We start from the raw sequence: 18,236 nt of genomic DNA, 5'->3' as shown, positions 1-18,236 counted from the left end.
ACCATTTTGCATGTATCATTGCTTTTAAAAATTGAACTAGAACCCAAACGGGCCAAAACCGGGCACGCTAGCAAAACTGAAGCTATGAACACTTTTCAAAACCCATGAAATGCCAAAACAACCTATTTTTAATTATTTTAACTGGCCCAAACATGTTTGGTGACTAAAAGTAAGTTTTTGTTAAAAACATGACGAAAGGGCATTTTCGGAAACGAGTTTTCTCAAATTCTGAAAGTGTAAAAAAATAAGTTTTAAAACAGAAACTTGCAAGTTAAAATATCTCATTATAAGTTCTAAAATGTCTAAGGATAAGCAGATTTAGAAGAAATGGCCCGTTTACAAGCTTTAAAGCATTGTTTCGTTTAGAACCGAACGGGCCGGCTTTTTAAGACCAAAATGGTTTAAAAGTATAAAATGTATATTTTCCATAAATTTATTTAAAATACCTTATTACACCAGTATAAACATTTTTGATAGACACGACACCACTTTTGTCAAGAATGGCCGTTTAAACCCAAGTCACGATTAAACCGACGCAAACCGACCAAGCATTTTGAAAAATATAAAGTTATGAAATTTCTGATTTTTAATAGCAACTATGAGCCAATAAAATCATAATTTGAGTGTTTACTTATTTTACAAAAATATCTAAGTCTTAAACTTGGTTTTTGCCAAAATAAACGTTAAACGAAGGTACGAGGACTAAAACCGTACCACCCCAAAATTTCTGAAACATCATACCTGAATATAACTCAATTTTGTAATATATATATCTCTAGAAAATGAGAGGTTTCAATTACAAAAGTATCCGTTTACTTAAACTATTCTTTCAAAAAGTTTCGTTAAAAAATGACAATATCGGTGATAACCGGTATTGTTAACTTTTGTAAACCCATGACCTGATGTTTCGAACAAAAATCATTATGCCACTGATATAAATATACTATATAGCTTCTATGATCATATGGTGGCCCGAAACCTAACCGAAAGCCCGAACTTTCCAAAAATGGAAACCTTATCGAAACCCGACAAGCAAACCAAGGTAACTAAAACTCTCAAGAGTTGAACTAAAATGCTTATAGAACAACACCAGTATTGCAAAATTATTAAGTGTAAACTTTCCACACAGGGGAACTTTATTCATCGGAAGCAAACACATGGGTCGACATCTAGAATTAACTAGTACACGATACCCGTAATGAATTTTACATTGTTGTCCAGTAACTTATTGTTGATTGATAAATAAATATATAAATAAATAAATAAATATATATATATATATATATATAATAGGCGTACTTGGTGGTTCCTAGCGTAGCTGCAAGCTCATAGATTGTCTTTCATTTACACATATTGCATACGGACTGAGGTGAGTTTCGTGCTGCCCTTTTTACTTAAACTTTTTTGGGCTGGATACATGCTGTGAACTGTTTACTGGTGGTGTGATATTTATCAAGAACTATTTTCTGCCATGTTTTTGTCCCATTTTAAATTACACAATCATTAACTCATGGATTGAGCCTATGGCTCGTATGGGTAGTACTATTTGGGAGACCCCCACGCACAGTGACCCTATGTCGGGTAAACCACACTAAGGTCTGTGGACCGTTGTGGCATATGACCTAAACGTTTGGATTATTGCTTGGCAGAGTAATAATCGGGGACGGGTGCCATTCGATTATAAGTTGACGGGAGGCTTATGATCGAATGCATGATTGATTGTGGACTTGATTGATGTGCATCATGTTTTATACTTACATACACCCAAACTTGCGCGCTGTTATAAATTAACTCTTTTATGTGTATGTGAGCTAAACTCATGAACTCGCCAACTTTTTAGTTGACACTTTTTAGCATGTATTCAGGTATTATGTGGATAGCAATTTGGATTAGCAATGCAATGAGAATGCCTACGGATAGAGGCGTATGCCGAACATGAACAATGAAGATTAGATGCCAAGAAGACTAGTAGAACCTAACACGGGATTGCAGCAGTGTCAGAGATGAGATAGTTGTATAGTTGCACCTTGTCTTAAATACATATTGCACAAGTTGTAACTTATTTTAATAATAATATTCCGTTGCTTACATTTGATACCAATTTGTCCATGAAACTCCTAGGCCCCCGTGGTAGGGTGTGACAATATAACATACACTTGTTTTAAGAATAAGAAAACATATAACCTACACACGACAAACATATAATCTACACATGTATAGGATATGTGTATCTTTGTCTAGTTTATATAATTGTTGATGTCGAATTACATATGTAAGTTGTATACTTTTTTGTATGTTGTACGTTTATTACTCAAAACAAGTGTAAGTTATATAATTTTGTGTAGATTGTATATTTATTGTTTATATTTAATGGACACATTTGTATGATATTTTTTTTATTATTATTTGTCACAATAATTTTTCTAAGTATATCAATTGAAAAAAATATTATGTTCTGATATTTATTGTTAAAAATACGTGTTGATATATGCTAATAAATTGAGTGAAAATAAATTGTTTTTTAATAAAAAGAAATAGTATTATATGAATAAATTGTATTTTTGTTGGGTACATAAATTATATATGAAACTAAATTAGTGTTTTATCTTTTTAATTATTATAATTAAATTAGATAGGTATATTAATTAAAGAGAGATTTATTATGGTTATATTAGCTGTATTAATTGAAGAGAGGGAATGCATTTATAGTTGCATTTACATTTTTTCATTCATCTTTAAGTATTTAAAACGTAAAATAAAACTAGTGGCTCATATTTATTTCTCGCAGTAATCTCATTTCTCTCTTGAACTTAAACATATATATATATATATACCAGTAAAAACCAGTGCGATGCGGCGGCTACAACAATTTACAATGCGGTGCTTGTTTATGCTAGTTTATCGATTTTCTCGTGAAATATTACTGGGTCGCCATGTAGGAAAGGCAAGCTTTGCCGGCGTCAAAATGTGTAAATTGAAGAGATAAATGTTATAGAAAATCACATGAAGTTTGAAATCAAAATACAACCAACAAAACTTCAAATTAAGTTAATTAGGCTCATACACAAATACAATCATGACATGCCATAACATTCCTTGTGAATTGTCTCTCTAGTTAATACTAGCGGAAGAGCCCGTGCTTCGCGGCGGGGTCATATGAGGGAGTTGGAAATGACGTGTTATTTGTTAGCGAGTATGCAATTTTCAAACATATTTACTAATAAATTTATATACCAATTGATAATAAAAATACTAACAAAGAATATATGTTTGCGTTCATATTCGGTGCTAAATTATACATTTAATTACATGTACTTGTAATTGGATAATATCCCTGCATATATTCATAATCTTCTGTAACATGAACCTCTCTAAGGTCAAAGGCTTTTGGTGGTCTTATTGGCTCATACCACGGTGGGGTCTTCGACTAGGGTGAAGTCGTAACAAGGTAGCCGTAGCGGAACCTGTTGCTAGATTGAATCCTTCACGATGGAAATTCCCTTCAAGGTGCTTGCTTCCACTGGTGGCGGGTGGGCGAAGGGTCCAAAGGACACTTAGCCAGGGGCGAGTAAGAAAATCCAAGAATTCGTTTTCTTCTTGTTCATCAATCAGAAATCAAGACAAACCTGGCACTACGGTGAGACGTGAAAACACCCTTCTTTACTATGGATCATGTCTTCGGAGGCTAATGTCGGTGAATCAGTTAATATGACATAGATCGGAGAATGGTTAAATGCTTCTTTGGGAAAGAACTCCTTGCTAACTGCTTCAACTTTCGACTAGGGTAGCAGCTCCCTCTTGCACAACTCCCTCGAACAGCCCAGATCTTATTCACTTTCAAAATCTCTTCGTAGATTCCTAAACTTAATAGCTTATTCAAAAATTTTTATAGAGTAAGACCTTTACTAAGAAGGAAAACCCCGACAATCGACAACAAGCCGAAACCCTTCTCCTCAAAGAGCACTAGTAGGCGGGGCGTACTAAACCCACTACATACCACACCACTAGGCGGCTCGCCTGAGTGCCCAGTCTTTCACTGCCGTCAACTCGATGTTGTCGTCACCTGCAAGATAAGGCCAAAAACTATACTTTACTAACCAAGCGAGAAAAGCCCTTTCTATCTTCTTATTAAGCACACTAGCTGCAATCGAACAAAAGTGCACACTAGAAAATAGAGGGCTTAGGCTTCGAAAGGCGTCGACTACCTTCTTATTGATAGCACGGCTACGTGTTGGCACTTAATTAGTAGTGTTGGCACGTCACTCGGCTCCTCGCCTGACATCGGCTACAAAGATACCTTAGGTGCATGTCTTAGCAACACAAAACGAGGGTTTCACTCGTTATACGACTTGACCAAATATCTCACGACACGAGCTGACGACATCCATGCAGCACCTGTATGATAGTAAGTATCATCCCGTTAAGGATAGGTTTTCCTGTTCATATGTCAAGAGCCGGTAAGGTTTTGCGCGTTGTATCGAATTAAACCACATGCTCCACCGCTTGTGCAGGCATTAGGTAAACCTACCGAACTGTTATTGTTCAAATGAGTGAAGTTATTGAATTCTAATTAGACCTAAAAAGAACAGAATCACGCTCTATAGGATTTAAACCTACGACATCAGGTTTTGGAGACCCGCGTTCTACCGAACTGAACTAAGAACGCTTTCTTATCATAGTAGATACGACTAAAAAGAAAAGGATTCCTTTTGTACCCACAAAACTAAACATGCATAAAGTCTCAGAAAATGAAAATGATGTATGTCCGAATTGACGCAATGGATCCCTCGTGACTGCTCAGAGGAAAAGAATAGGTAGGGATGATAGGATTGGTACCCGTGATTTGACCCAAAACAAAGGCGCTACCAAGCTACGCTACATCCCTTTCATTTGGTCTACAGTGTCATTGTAGAATTTCCTGTCTAATTACCAACCCACCCTCCTTCCTGGATTGAAAAATGATGTCCCAAGCAATCCAGTGGTGCATGTGCTCACCATTGGAATCCCATAATCAATTAGCCATAACACTTTTCATCTTAGAAATACCAGTCTTAAAGGGAGACCACACTACCTAGGTATATATAGGAATAAGGGAAATGACTGATTTTAAGAGAGTGAGCTTACCACCAAAAGAGAGTGAATCTAGAAAACAGAGTCCGACTTGCGTGTGTTAAGCATATAGCTTTCTCTTCTCTCGAGTTCACTCCTTCCCTATTATGGAAGTTACCTCAAAACCAACTTTTCTTTCTAGCTTGGTAATCCCTCGCTTTATTTACTTTTTTGAATGCGGTTCGGGATCGAACGAGGTTCTTAAAAAGAAAGGCTATTCATCTTTCCTTATGGGCTTATGGATCTAGTGGATTGTCGTAGTTAACTACTACTTATATTAATTCTACTAACTACTTAGTTATCGTCATTGGCTACAGATCTGGCTTAGCTCGATAGGCTATTGAATAGTATGAAGGAAGGCTTGTCCCTAGCTTCTGAAACAAGAGAACGGACCGACTCTAACTAATCCACTCCTACTAATAGGAAGTGCAAGGGCAGACCTCGTCCTAATTTCACTCTACTCTTTCCATTTCAATGCTATCTCGATTGCAGCTAGATTGCTCAGTAGGGACTGCTAATGGACTATCAGAAACGAAGTGAGGGATTGGACGACGGACGGTTCAACAAGCTAATTGGGGGATGGAGGGATAGAGAGAACTCTTCAACGAAAATCAATCTTGAAATTAAATAATAATAATCTTGTTCAGACGGAAATTTTCAATTTTCATTTCATTAAACATAAGATAGAATCGATTAGTAGGCTAATCTTCAAAGTTTATCGATTGAGATAGCGGCAGGCCCAAAGAGCTCTACAGTAGTGCCTAGCGAGATCGTAGGTCATTCACCTAAGATTGGAAAAGCACTTGGTTGAAAGCTTAGCAACGAGAAAAAAGAGTCCCATGCATCCTTTAGTCAACAACCATTAGGAAAGAATAGGACCAGACCAAGTGCGAGATTGGATAAAAAATAACGTATAGAAAGGATTTGCAACAGAGAGCCTCAACAGCAACTCGTAACCCACACTTTTTGCTAGTCAATTGCATTTCAAGTTCCCGTGAGTCTATACCAATATTACACTTTCTTTAAATACTTTTTATAGGTTATAAGGAAGCCTAATTTCCTAGGAAGAGAAGCGTGAGGAAAAAGAACAGGGAATAAAGGAGAAAAGGAGGATGGAAGGGGACGTGTAAGCATGAAGGTGGATACTCAGGTCAATCTTGGTAGTGAATAGGTCATTGGAAAGGAGAATCTTTGTATAGATAGAAGCAAGCAAGTACAAGATCGAAAATAATGCATTAGCAATAGTATCAGAAAAGTGGTTTCTTTATTCGTGGAGGTTAAATGGAAAAGGGGTGCTTTGGATCGTAACCACTAGTGATAGGGCAAAAATCAGGGGAAGGGCAGGGCATAAGTATTCATGAGAAGTCTCAAGCTTAATTGGCAGTCGCTCATTCGATTTCTCTTACTCAGCACTCTGATGATGTTCCTTTATTTTTTTCATTTCTAGAAATAGTTGGCTTGGTCCGACCAAGAAAGACAGGGGACTCTTTGGGCATTGCTTGGGTTGAGTGAAGTAAAGATTAGCTACCTAGAATATAAAGATCCCTCACTGCACACTTTAGATATCGGTTTCCTTCCAATCAAAGATGGCGAAGCGCCTCTAATCTAAAGGCCAAAGAGTGCTCTTTGCACTACTACGCATCCGTACTCGTAGTATAGTGCAAGTTAGGTTTGGGTATAGCAGGACTTGAACCTGCGACCATTAGGTTAAAAGCACAATGCTCTACCAACTGAGCTATACACCCCAAAAAATATGTAGTAGTAAATAAGGATTGGTGCGGAAAATCAAAGAGGGTGGGGCCCTTCTTCATCATATTGAAGGGACGCGACTTTGTATGAGGCTCGTACTGCAGAGCAAACAAAGAAAACGTATGGGCGCGCGCTAGCACTCCTTCATGAAAACGGCCTAGCTAACACGCCCCTTATTGAAAAGTCATGGATATTGAATGATCGATATGAGAAAGAAGCGCTCAAGCTTTCGAAGAAAGCTAGCCTTACTCAACAAGCACCTTTCTTAGCTTAGTAAGGTTGCTTGTTTCCACCCATTGAAGATTCTCTCTACAAAAAACGACAACCGGAGGGGGGGGGGGACTAAAATGGCTCTCACTGACACCATCTACGAGAAGGTGAGGTTGTCTTTATTTCTAGCCGCCAAACGGTTCGCCTTAAAGACGGAGAAGGGGAGGAGTAGTTATCTAGGTAATTAATTGGAACAAGCTCAGATGCACCAAAACATACCTGCATAGAGTTACACATGTATCAGACATAGAATATATATCATTCAAGAACAAGTCATTTCATTACATAATTAGGAATTCTGCCTCTTGAGCATTACAAATTAAAGTTTTTACAAATTAAACAAAAATACAAAGATAAACAGAAATAAAATCCATCATCCATTAGCTCCATTCTGTCATCTTCTTCCTCTGCTCCTTGAATCAGATCGTTTCTTTAGTCTCTTGACATAGGCAGCTCTTTGTTTGACCATATCCAGTTCCACAGCATCTGAGGAGTCATTTGGAAACTTTGCATCAATTATGTCTTGATGATCCTGTGGATGCATAAACTTGAGATCTTCATCATGTGTTATCACAGCAATGGGTATTCCAGACTCGTTTCTCAACGTGATTGAATCATTATGCTGATTGTACGTTATGTACGTGATTCTTCCAAATTGTTACACCTTTGAGTTTGGTTCCTGCATCACTTCTCTCATACCCAAGCACTCCTTCAAGGTCTTCCTTTTATAGTGTGAGCTGCTTTCTTGAGACCTTTGTTTCTTGGTATCAAAGAGGGAGAGTTCTGAGATGTACACTTCACTGATCCTCCTTTTTCTCTTCTCCCTCTCAGTCTGGCTTCTGAGCTCTCTTTTCTTTTGTAGCAAGAATGGGAACCCCCTTTCTACTTGTTCTTTGATAAATTTCGAGAGATCATTCCTTTGCTGACCAGGTGGTTGACTTCTGATTTGATTGTCATATAGTGTTAGTTCAGCCATCTTCTTTAGTTGTTCTTTTGAAAACTTCCTCAAGTCATCTCTGAATATTATGAGAGTTTCCTCTTTATCCTCAGTTATAACCCTCAAGGTCATTGATCTTTTGTCGAAGTAGAGATGTGTGGGAAAGTTTAAGTTTCTTGGTGGCTCAGGCCTCACAACCTCTGACCTTGGAATCTGGCTTGTGCTTCCTTGCTGAGTTTTCTTTTGTGCAGCAGGCCCTTCTTCCTCATACCATCTTTTGATAGTCTCATCAGTTTGTGAAATCAATCTTCCCATACCAACTCCTTCCTGTGCAATGCACTCATCATTTATACTCTCGCTAGATCATCCATCTTCCTTCTTTCTTCCTGCAACTTTCTTTCAATCTCTGTATACATTCTTTGCTCCCTTTTGTATATCTCTAGTAGTTGAGCATGGGGCATTCTATTGAATTCCTCTTCAGTCATACCCTTGTCCATTACTGTAAGACCCCGAAACCCGGGAATCCTACAATTGGTCATCACATCCACAATTTCACAAAAATTTAAAACCAAACAATTCTTTGTATTTAAAACAAGTTCAGAGTAAATAACAGCGGAAAAATTTTAAGTATTAAAAATCCCAAACACGGGTACAAGTGTCCAAAATCAAACGTAAATAAAATATCCGTTTTATTTGAAATCCTCGACCAGAAATGCCTTCAACCTTCCGAGTAGTCTCCAGCACGTCCAAGCGATAACCTCCAATCCTTAACCTAAAAGTCAAACTAACATACACACAAAGTCAGCTAGAGCTGAGTGAGTTCAGGTTTTCATAAACAATATTTCATACTTTATTTCAAAACTTATAATTCTAAACAATAGAGAGGATAATAATAAAATAATTAATATAATTCACCAAATAATACATTCATCGTCGAACACACGTACACGGGCCTCTCCACCACGAGTCAAGACTCGATAATATATTTGGCTCGGATGCGGTAAGACCTAAGCATGCGACACGAGCCTCTCCACCACGGGTCAAACCCGAGTAATATATTTGACTCGGTCATAGCTTACACATCCAAGCACGTGATACGGGCCTCTCCACCACGGGTACAACCCGAATAATATATTTGACCCGATCACAGCTCAACATACAACGGGCCTCTTCACCACGCGATTTTAAAACCCGAGTAATATATTTGACCCGCCAAAATGATGATCACGCCACACAGGCCTCTCCACCACGGGATTTGAAAACCCGAGTAATATATTTGACCCGGCCGTGATCACCATGCACAGACACATCAATAAGCCTACTCACATAATTCTTATTCACGAGGAACTAAATATCATCACACAATCGTAGGCTATAAGGTAACACATACTCGTACATACATACATACCTCCATACATACATACATGTATATATATATATATATATATATATCATCCCAAGACATTCCAAATTACAAGTAAGCCTATGGGCCATAAGGTAATATATAATAATCAGTCCAATACATGAACTAAGCAAATAGGTCTACTCGTATTCAATTACTACCAAGCCTATTAACATCATCGAGTCTAGACCATAATCTGGTATATAACCTTAAGGAATATATGACCATAACGAGTCTAAAATATCCTAAGGCATAGAATATAGTTCACTCATAGTTTTATAAATGCACAAATACAAGTAAAGCTATGTAATACCATCCAAATAGTTGTAACGAGTAAAATCATGTAAAATTGTATTACGGTGTGTATGCTAGCCCAAAACGTAAAAAGATTTAAAAGGGGCATCATGAACTCACCTGAAACAAGCCACACAAACACCAAAGAGTTTGAGAACTTCAAAGCCAATCCACAGTTTACAAGCCTGTCGGATTGCACACAAAGGTTACTAACTAAACGTACCGACTCGTTTATCTTACGAGACGTTCTAACATGATTTGATTGACCTAAAGCCTTAACATTACCAAATTCAATTACATCAGCCCCCGAGGCCATGTATTTACCAAAACCGCCCTTAGTTAATCCTGGGGACAAAGGGTTCCCAATTTACCCCCGAAAGTTGTTGACTTTATCGAATACGCTCGTTAATGGGTTGTTTATGCACTTAGATACCGACTCAGCCCCGTGTGGACCAAATTTAGTAAAATCACAGCCAACAAGTCCACATGACGCTACACGAGTTGGATGGGTCGGTAATTCGCAAGCACGATGCACAAATTACCAATAAACACGAATTTGCGCCGTACCGACCCGTTTGAGTAACCGACAACCAATTCAGCCCCAATAACCTAAAAATATAGTTTATCACAGTCAACAAATCATACCGAGGCTACAACATCCGAATTGGTTGTTAATTCTGTCAAACCCCGACTATCACAATGCGGAAGCGTAAAACGGGAATGTAACAGACACCTCTGGTATCAACACATTGTTTATAAAGAAACATTAAAACTAATTTACAATATATTACATTTCTTTGTTCTATCATTGTTTTATAGTCTAGGTGATTCAAACAAAACTAGTTCGTTAACAATACAATCTTACTACAAGTATCCTTGCTTCTATTCACATAGCATCAACCACACACCTTGGGCAAGTAACAAATCACCAAATCACTCCGATTTAGGTACACCTGAAAAGCAGTTTAAAACGGGTCAACTACTAGAGTTGGTGAGTTTCACAAGTTTCAAGAAAACAGTAATGAGTATTCACAAGTCAACACTTGTAATCATGAAATAATATGTATGTAAATGATGTAATTATGCTAAGCTACAGTGAAGCCTTGACTGTATGTGCTGCGTGCATCCATTTCTCACGCTCAATCAACCACTGTGGCCCCTTTCCGCCCACAACATGCCCCGGTAGTTATGTCTAACACTACATAGCCTGTTTGTATAAATACGGTCATGTACAAACGGCGCTATGTGACACAGCAACCAGGCTGATTCCGTTTGGGTTTGTCAAACCAATAGTACTATTCACAAGCCACCGGCTCGAAGTTAATCACTGTGATCGTTGGGACTTTCGTGTGTTAGCACTTAGATAACTCACATCAATACATGTTTCAGGTATGTATATGTAATCAAACATGCTTTTCACCCCAAAAGTTCGTAAAAACTGTTTAAAGAGTGGGGTCATGAAACTCACGGTTTAGTAGATAATCAGTACTGTATCAGCTCGTGGTTTGTTCGGTCTGCTACCAATAGTTCCTATAATCAATATTATAATAATATTAATATTTTAATATTATTATAATCTCAATACTAAACTGCGCTGTATAACTAATCTGGGTGTAGTTGGAACGCCCAGAAAGTGGCAATAGGTTTAGGTTGTGATGTTGTTCAATGTCTAATACTTAAAACTGAACTTGGCTCTAATTCCCGTTTTCCCAGCTCGGCCAAATTGTTCGTTTACGCGTTCAGAAAACAGTTATGGGAAAATAATCTTGGGTAAATGTATTGGTTAATAAAATGATTAAGTTATAAAGAAGGATCACATACTGAGGTCCCGAATTAGCCACGGGGCCCGTTTCCGTTTATTCAGTTTGATTTAAGAAGAAACGCGCACAAACCATCCGGATTGTCCAGGTTTTCCATAGAAAAGTTCATTTTCACTTAATTAGTCCAAAAATATGATTTTTGATCACTCTGGGTGTTTTGATATTCCCGCAGGTTCGTTAGTCGCGAACTTGCCGGTTTTTATAAAAACTGAATTTGTTTATCTTTAAATTAGCATAATTAATTAACCGTTAATCATTAAATTATAAAAATTTAACCACTTATCAATTAAAAATATGTAGATTTTTATAAAAATATTTCTGGAATTATTTACTGATATATTAATTTATAAAAATTCATTTTATCAGCTATATTTCGTCTGAAAATCGTCCGTTTACCTCAAACGATTTCCAAAAATTCCACAAAAATTCCTGAATGCTCAAATCATGTCCCAAATCAATCTGTATCAATTCCAGAATGTAAAAAGCTCGTGCGATATTCTTTTCGGCCCAAATTCAGCTATAAAAATTCACACGAACGCATATAAGCAAAACACCTTTAAACTTCTCCAAATGATCCCAAAATTCATATGTGATCAAACTACATCAAATCTGAGTTCCCAGAAAAATGTCATAATTTTTGAAGTATTTTAGCTATTTTTCCCAAATAAACATCCAAATTTGGTAATAAATTCGCCAAATATTCTCGGATGGTCAAAAAATTACCAAATTTGAACAGGGACTCATTGATATGGTCCCTGATGTCCCTGAAAAATTTCAAGGCCTAATAATATGCACGTCACAACCTTAACCTAAATAGCCCGTAAGCGAGTGTTTCGGCATTACCTTAGCGGGTTTGGCTCGTTTCCGACATTCTAATCAAGTTTTCAGGTTCTTGTGCTTCTTTGCAAGCTAGATACAAGTCCTGTATCACAAACCAAGAAATTTTTCATCAACATAACAGCCCTTAACTTAGGGTTTCGGCTAGTGCACAAAAACGAACTTTTGAACCGGCTCGAAGTTAATCACTGTGATAACTGGCTCTTCACAAGCCACCGGCTCGAAGTTAATCACTGTGATCGTGCGGACTTTCGTGTGTTAGCACTTAGATAACTCACATCAATACATGTTTCAGGTATGTATATGTAATCAAACATGCTTTTCACCCCAAAAGTTCGTAAAAACTGTTTAAAGAGTGGGGTCATGAAACTCACGGTTTAGTAGATAATCAGTACTGTATCAGCTCGTGGTTAGTTCGGTCTGCTACCAGTAGTTCCTATAATCAATATTATATTAATATTAATATTTTAATATTATTATAATCTCAATACTAAACTGCGCTGTATAACTAATCTGGGTGTAGTTGGAACGCCCAGAAAGTGGCAATAGGTTTAGGTTGTGATGTTGTTCAATGTCTAATACTTAAAACTGAACTTGGCTCTAATTCCCGTTTTCCCAGCTCGGCCAAATTGTTCGTTTACGCGTTCAGAAAACAGTTATGGGAAAATAATCTTGGGTAAATGTATTGGTTAATAAAATGATTAAGTTATAAAGAAGGATCACATACTGAGGTCCCGAATTAGCCACGGGGCCCGTTTCCGTTTATTCAGTTTGATTTAAGAAGAAACGCGCACAAACCATCCGGATTGTCCAGGTTTTTCATAGAAAAGTTCATTTTCATTTATTAGTCCAAAAATATGATTTTTGATCACTCTGGGTGTTTTGATATTCCCGCAGGTTCGTTAGTCGCGAACTTGCCGGTTTTTATAAAAACTGAATTTGTTTATCTTTAAATTAGCATAATTAATTAACCGTTAATCATTAAATTATAAAAATTTAACCACTTATCAATTAAAAATATGTAGATTTTTATAAAAATATTTCTGGAATTATTTACTGATATATTAATTTATAAAAATTCATTTTATCAGCTATATTTCGTCTGAAAATCGTCCGTTTACCTCAAACGATTTCCAAAAATTCCACAAAAATTCCTGAATGCTCAAATCATGTCCCAAATCAACCTGTATCAATTCCAGAATGTAAAAAGCTCGTGCGATATTCTTTTCGGCCCAAATTCAGCTATAAAAATTCACACGAACGCATATAAGCAAAACACCTTTAAACTTCTCCAAATGATCCCAAAATTCATATGTGATCAAACTACATCAAATCTGAGTTCCCAGAAAAATGTCATAATTTTTGAAGTATTTTAGCTATTTTTCCCAAATAAACATCCAAATTTGGTAATAAATTCGCCAAATATTCTCAGATGGTCAAAAAATTACCAAATTTGAACAGGGACTCATTGATATGGTCCCTGATGTCCCTGAAAAATTTCAAGGCCTAATAATATGCACGTCACAACCTTAACCTAAATAGCCCGTAAGCGAGTGTTTCGGCATTACCTTAGCGGGTTTGGCTCGTTTCCGACATTCTAATCAAGTTTTCAGGTTCTTGTGCTTCTTTGCAAGCTAGATACAAGTCCAGTATCACAAACCAAGAAATTTTTCATCAACATAACAGCCCTTAACTTAGGGTTTCGGCTAGTGCACAAAAACGAACTTTTGAACCGGCTCGAAGTTAATCACTGTGATAACTGGCTCTTCACAAGCCACCGGCTCGAAGTTAATCACTGTGATCGTGCGGACTTTCGTGTGTTAGCACTTAGATAACTCACATCAGTACATGTTTCAGGTATGTATATGTAATCAAACATGCTTTTCACCTCAAAAGTTCGTAAAAACTGTTTAAAGAGTGGGGTCATGAAACTCACGGTTTAGTAGATAATCAGTACTGTATCAGCTCGTGGTTTGTTCGGTCTGCTACCCGTAGTTCCTATAATCAATATTATAATATTAATAATATTTTAATATTATTATAATCTCAATACTAAACTGGGCTGTATAACTAATCTGGGTGTAGTTGGAACGCCCAGAAAGTGGCAATAGGTTTAGGTTGTGACGTTGTTCAATGTCTAATACTTAAAACTGAACTTGGCTCTGATTCCCGTTTTCCCAGCTGGGCCAAGTTGTTCGTTTACGCGTTCAGAAAACAGTTATGGGAAAATAATCATGGGTAAATGTATTGGTTAATAAAATGATTAAGTTATAAAGAAGGATCACATACTGAGGTCCCGAATTAGCCACGGGGCCCGTTTCCGTTTATTCAGTTTGATTTAAGAAGAAACGCGCACAAATCATCCGGATTGTCCAGGTTTTTCATAGAAAAATTCATTTTTACTTAATTAGTCCAAAAATATGATTTTTGATCACTCAGGGTGTTTTGATATTCCCGCAGGTTCGTTAGTCGCGAACTTGCCGGTTTTTTTAAAAACTGAATTTGTTTAATCTTTAAATTAGCATAATTAATTAACCGTTAATCATTAAATTATAAAAATTTAACCACTTATCAATTAAAATATGTAGATTTTAATAAAAATATTTCTGGAATTATTTACTGATTTATTAATTTATAAAAATTCATTTTATCAGCTATATTTCGTCTGAAAATCGTTCGTTTACCTCAAACGATTTCCAAAAATTCCACAAAAATTTCTGAATGCTCAAATCATGTCCCAAATCAACCTGTATCAATTCCAGAATGTAAAAAGCTCGTGCGATATTCTTTTCGGCCCAAATTCAGCTATAAAAATTCACACGAACGCATATAAGCAAAACACCTTTAAACTTCTCCAAATGATCCCAAAATTCATATGTGATCAAACTACATCAAATCTGAGTTCCCAGAAAAATGTCATAATTTTTGAAGTATTTTAGCTATTTTTCCCAAATAAACATCCAAATTTGGTAATAAATTCGCCAAATATTCTCGGATGGTCAAAAAATTACCAAATTTGAACAGGGACTCATTGATATGGTCCCTGATGTCCCTGAAAAATTTCAAGGCCTAATAATATGCAGGTCACAACCTTAACCTAAATAGCCCGTAAGCGAGTGTTTCGGCATTACCTTAGCGGGTTTGGCTCGTTTCCGACATTCTAATCAAGTTTTCAGGTTCTTGTGCTTCTTTGCAAGCTTGATACAAGTCCTGTATCACAAACCAAGAAATTTTTCATCAACATAACAGCCCTTAACTTAGGGTTTCGGCTAGTGCACAAAAACGAACTTTTGAACCGGCTCGAAGTTAATCACTGTGATAACTGGCTCTTCACAAGCCACCGGCTCGAAGTTAATCACTGTGATCGTGCGGACTTTCGTGTGTTAGCACTTAGATAACTCACATCAGTACATGTTTCAGGTATGTATATGTAATCAAACATGCTTTTCACCTCAAAAGTTCGTAAAAACTGTTTAAAGAGTGGGGTCATGAAACTCACGGTTTAGTAGATAATCAGTACTGTATCAGCTCGTGGTTTGTTCGGTCTGCTACCAGTAGTTCCTATAATCAATATTATAATATTAATAATATTTTAATATTATTATAATCTCAATACTAAACTGGGCTGTATAACTAATCTGGGTGTAGTTGGAACGCCCAGAAAGTGGCAATAGGTTTAGGTTGTGACGTTGTTCAATGTCTAATACTTAAAACTGAACTTGGCTCTGATTCCCGTTTTCCCAGCTGGGCCAAGTTGTTCGTTTACGCGTTCAGAAAACAGTTATGGGAAAATAATCATGGGTAAATGTATTGGTTAATAAAATGATTAAGTTATAAAGAAGGATCACAAACTGAGGTCCCGAATTAGCCACGGGGCCCGTTTCCGTTTATTCAGTTTGATTTAAGAAGAAACGCGCACAAATCATCCGGATTGTCCAGGTTTTTCATAGAAAAATTCATTTTTACTTAATTAGTCCAAAAATATGATTTTTGATCACTCAGGGTGTTTTGATATTCCCGCAGGTTCGTTAGTCGCGAACTTGCCGGTTTTTTTAAAAACTGAATTTGTTTAATCTTTAAATTAGCATAATTAATTAACCGTTAATCATTAAATTATAAAAATTTAACCACTTATCAATTAAAATATGTAGATTTTAATAAAAATATTTCTGGAATTATTTACTGATTTATTAATTTATAAAAATTCATTTTATCAGCTATATTTCGTCTGAAAATCGTTCGTTTACCTCAAACGATTTCCAAAAATTCCACAAAAATTTCTGAATGCTCAAATCATGTCCCAAATCAACCTGTATCAATTCCAGAATGTAAAAAGCTCGTGCGATATTCTTTTCGGCCCAAATTCAGCTATAAAAATTCACACGAACGCATATAAGCAAAACACCTTTAAACTTCTCCAAATGATCCCAAAATTCATATGTGATCAAACTACATCAAATCTGAGTTCCCAGAAAAATGTCATAATTTTTGAAGTATTTTAGCTATTTTTCCCAAATAAACATCCAAATTTGGTAATAAATTCGCCAAATATTCTCGGATGGTCAAAAAATTACCAAATTTGAACAGGGACTCATTGATATGGTCCCTGATGTCCCTGAAAAATTTCAAGGCCTAATAATATGCAGGTCACAACCTTAACCTAAATAGCCCGTAAGCGAGTGTTTCGGCATTACCTTAGCGGGTTTGGCTCGTTTCCGACATTCTAATCAAGTTTTCAGGTTCTTGTGCTTCTTTGCAAGCTAGATACAAGTCCTGTATCACAAACCAAGAAATTTTTCATCAACATAACAGCCCTTAACTTAGGGTTTCGGCTAGTGCACAAAAACGAACTTTTGAACCGGCTCGAAGTTAATCACTGTGATAACTGGCTCTTCACAAGCCACCGGCTCGAAGTTAATCACTGTGATCGTGCGGACTTTCGTGTGTTAGCACTTAGATAACTCACATCAGTACATGTTTCAGGTATGTATATGTAATCAAACATGCTTTTCACCTCAAAAGTTCGTAAAAACTGTTTAAAGAGTGGGGTCATGAAACTCACGGTTTAGTAGATAATCAGTACTGTATCAGCTCGTGGTTTGTTCGGTCTGCTACCAGTAGTTCCTATAATCAATATTATAATATTAATAATATTTTAATATTATTATAATCTCAATACTAAACTGGGCTGTATAACTAATCTGGGTGTAGTTGGAACGCCCAGAAAGTGGCAATAGGTTTAGGTTGTGACGTTGTTCAATGTCTAATACTTAAAACTGAACTTGGCTCTGATTCCCGTTTTCCCAGCTGGGCCAAGTTGTTCGTTTACGCGTTCAGAAAACAGTTATGGGAAAATAATCATGGGTAAATGTATTGGTTAATAAAATGATTAAGTTATAAAGAAGGATCACAAACTGAGGTCCCGAATTAGCCACGGGGCCCGTTTCCGTTTATTCAGTTTGATTTAAGAAGAAACGCGCACAAATCATCCGGATTGTCCAGGTTTTTCATAGAAAAATTCATTTTTACTTAATTAGTCCAAAAATATGATTTTTGATCACTCAGGGTGTTTTGATATTCCCGCAGGTTCGTTAGTCGCGAACTTGCCGGTTTTTTTAAAAACTGAATTTGTTTAATCTTTAAATTAGCATAATTAATTAACCGTTAATCATTAAATTATAAAAATTTAACCACTTATTAATTAAAATATGTAGATTTTAATAAAAATATTTCTGGAATTATTTACTGATTTATTAATTTATAAAAATTCATTTTATCAGCTATATTTCGTCTGAAAATCGTTCGTTTACCTCAAACG

At 36.5% G+C, this 18,236-nt stretch overlaps 2 non-coding genes across 2 annotated transcripts; both read right to left on the bottom strand.

The window, feature by feature from the left end:
- Window positions 1-4,592: 4,592 nt before the first annotated feature.
- TRNAW-CCA (transfer RNA tryptophan (anticodon CCA)) lies at window positions 4,593-4,666 on the bottom strand. The gene has a single exon. It is a non-coding gene; the product is annotated as a tRNA-Trp (tRNA).
- Window positions 4,667-6,781: 2,115 nt separating this feature from the next.
- Window positions 6,782-6,854, bottom strand: TRNAK-UUU (transfer RNA lysine (anticodon UUU)). Its single transcript has one exon. It is a non-coding gene; the product is annotated as a tRNA-Lys (tRNA).
- Window positions 6,855-18,236: the final 11,382 nt, after the last annotated feature.

The sequence above is a fragment of the Bidens hawaiensis genome, unplaced genomic scaffold (assembly GCF_021521415.1).
Source record: "Bidens hawaiensis isolate Kalapana, Puna unplaced genomic scaffold, B.hawaiensis_p1.1 tig00009412_1, whole genome shotgun sequence".
Lineage (NCBI taxonomy): Eukaryota > Viridiplantae > Streptophyta > Magnoliopsida > Asterales > Asteraceae > Bidens > Bidens hawaiensis.
This window is presented reverse-complemented; position numbering and strand designations above follow the sequence as displayed.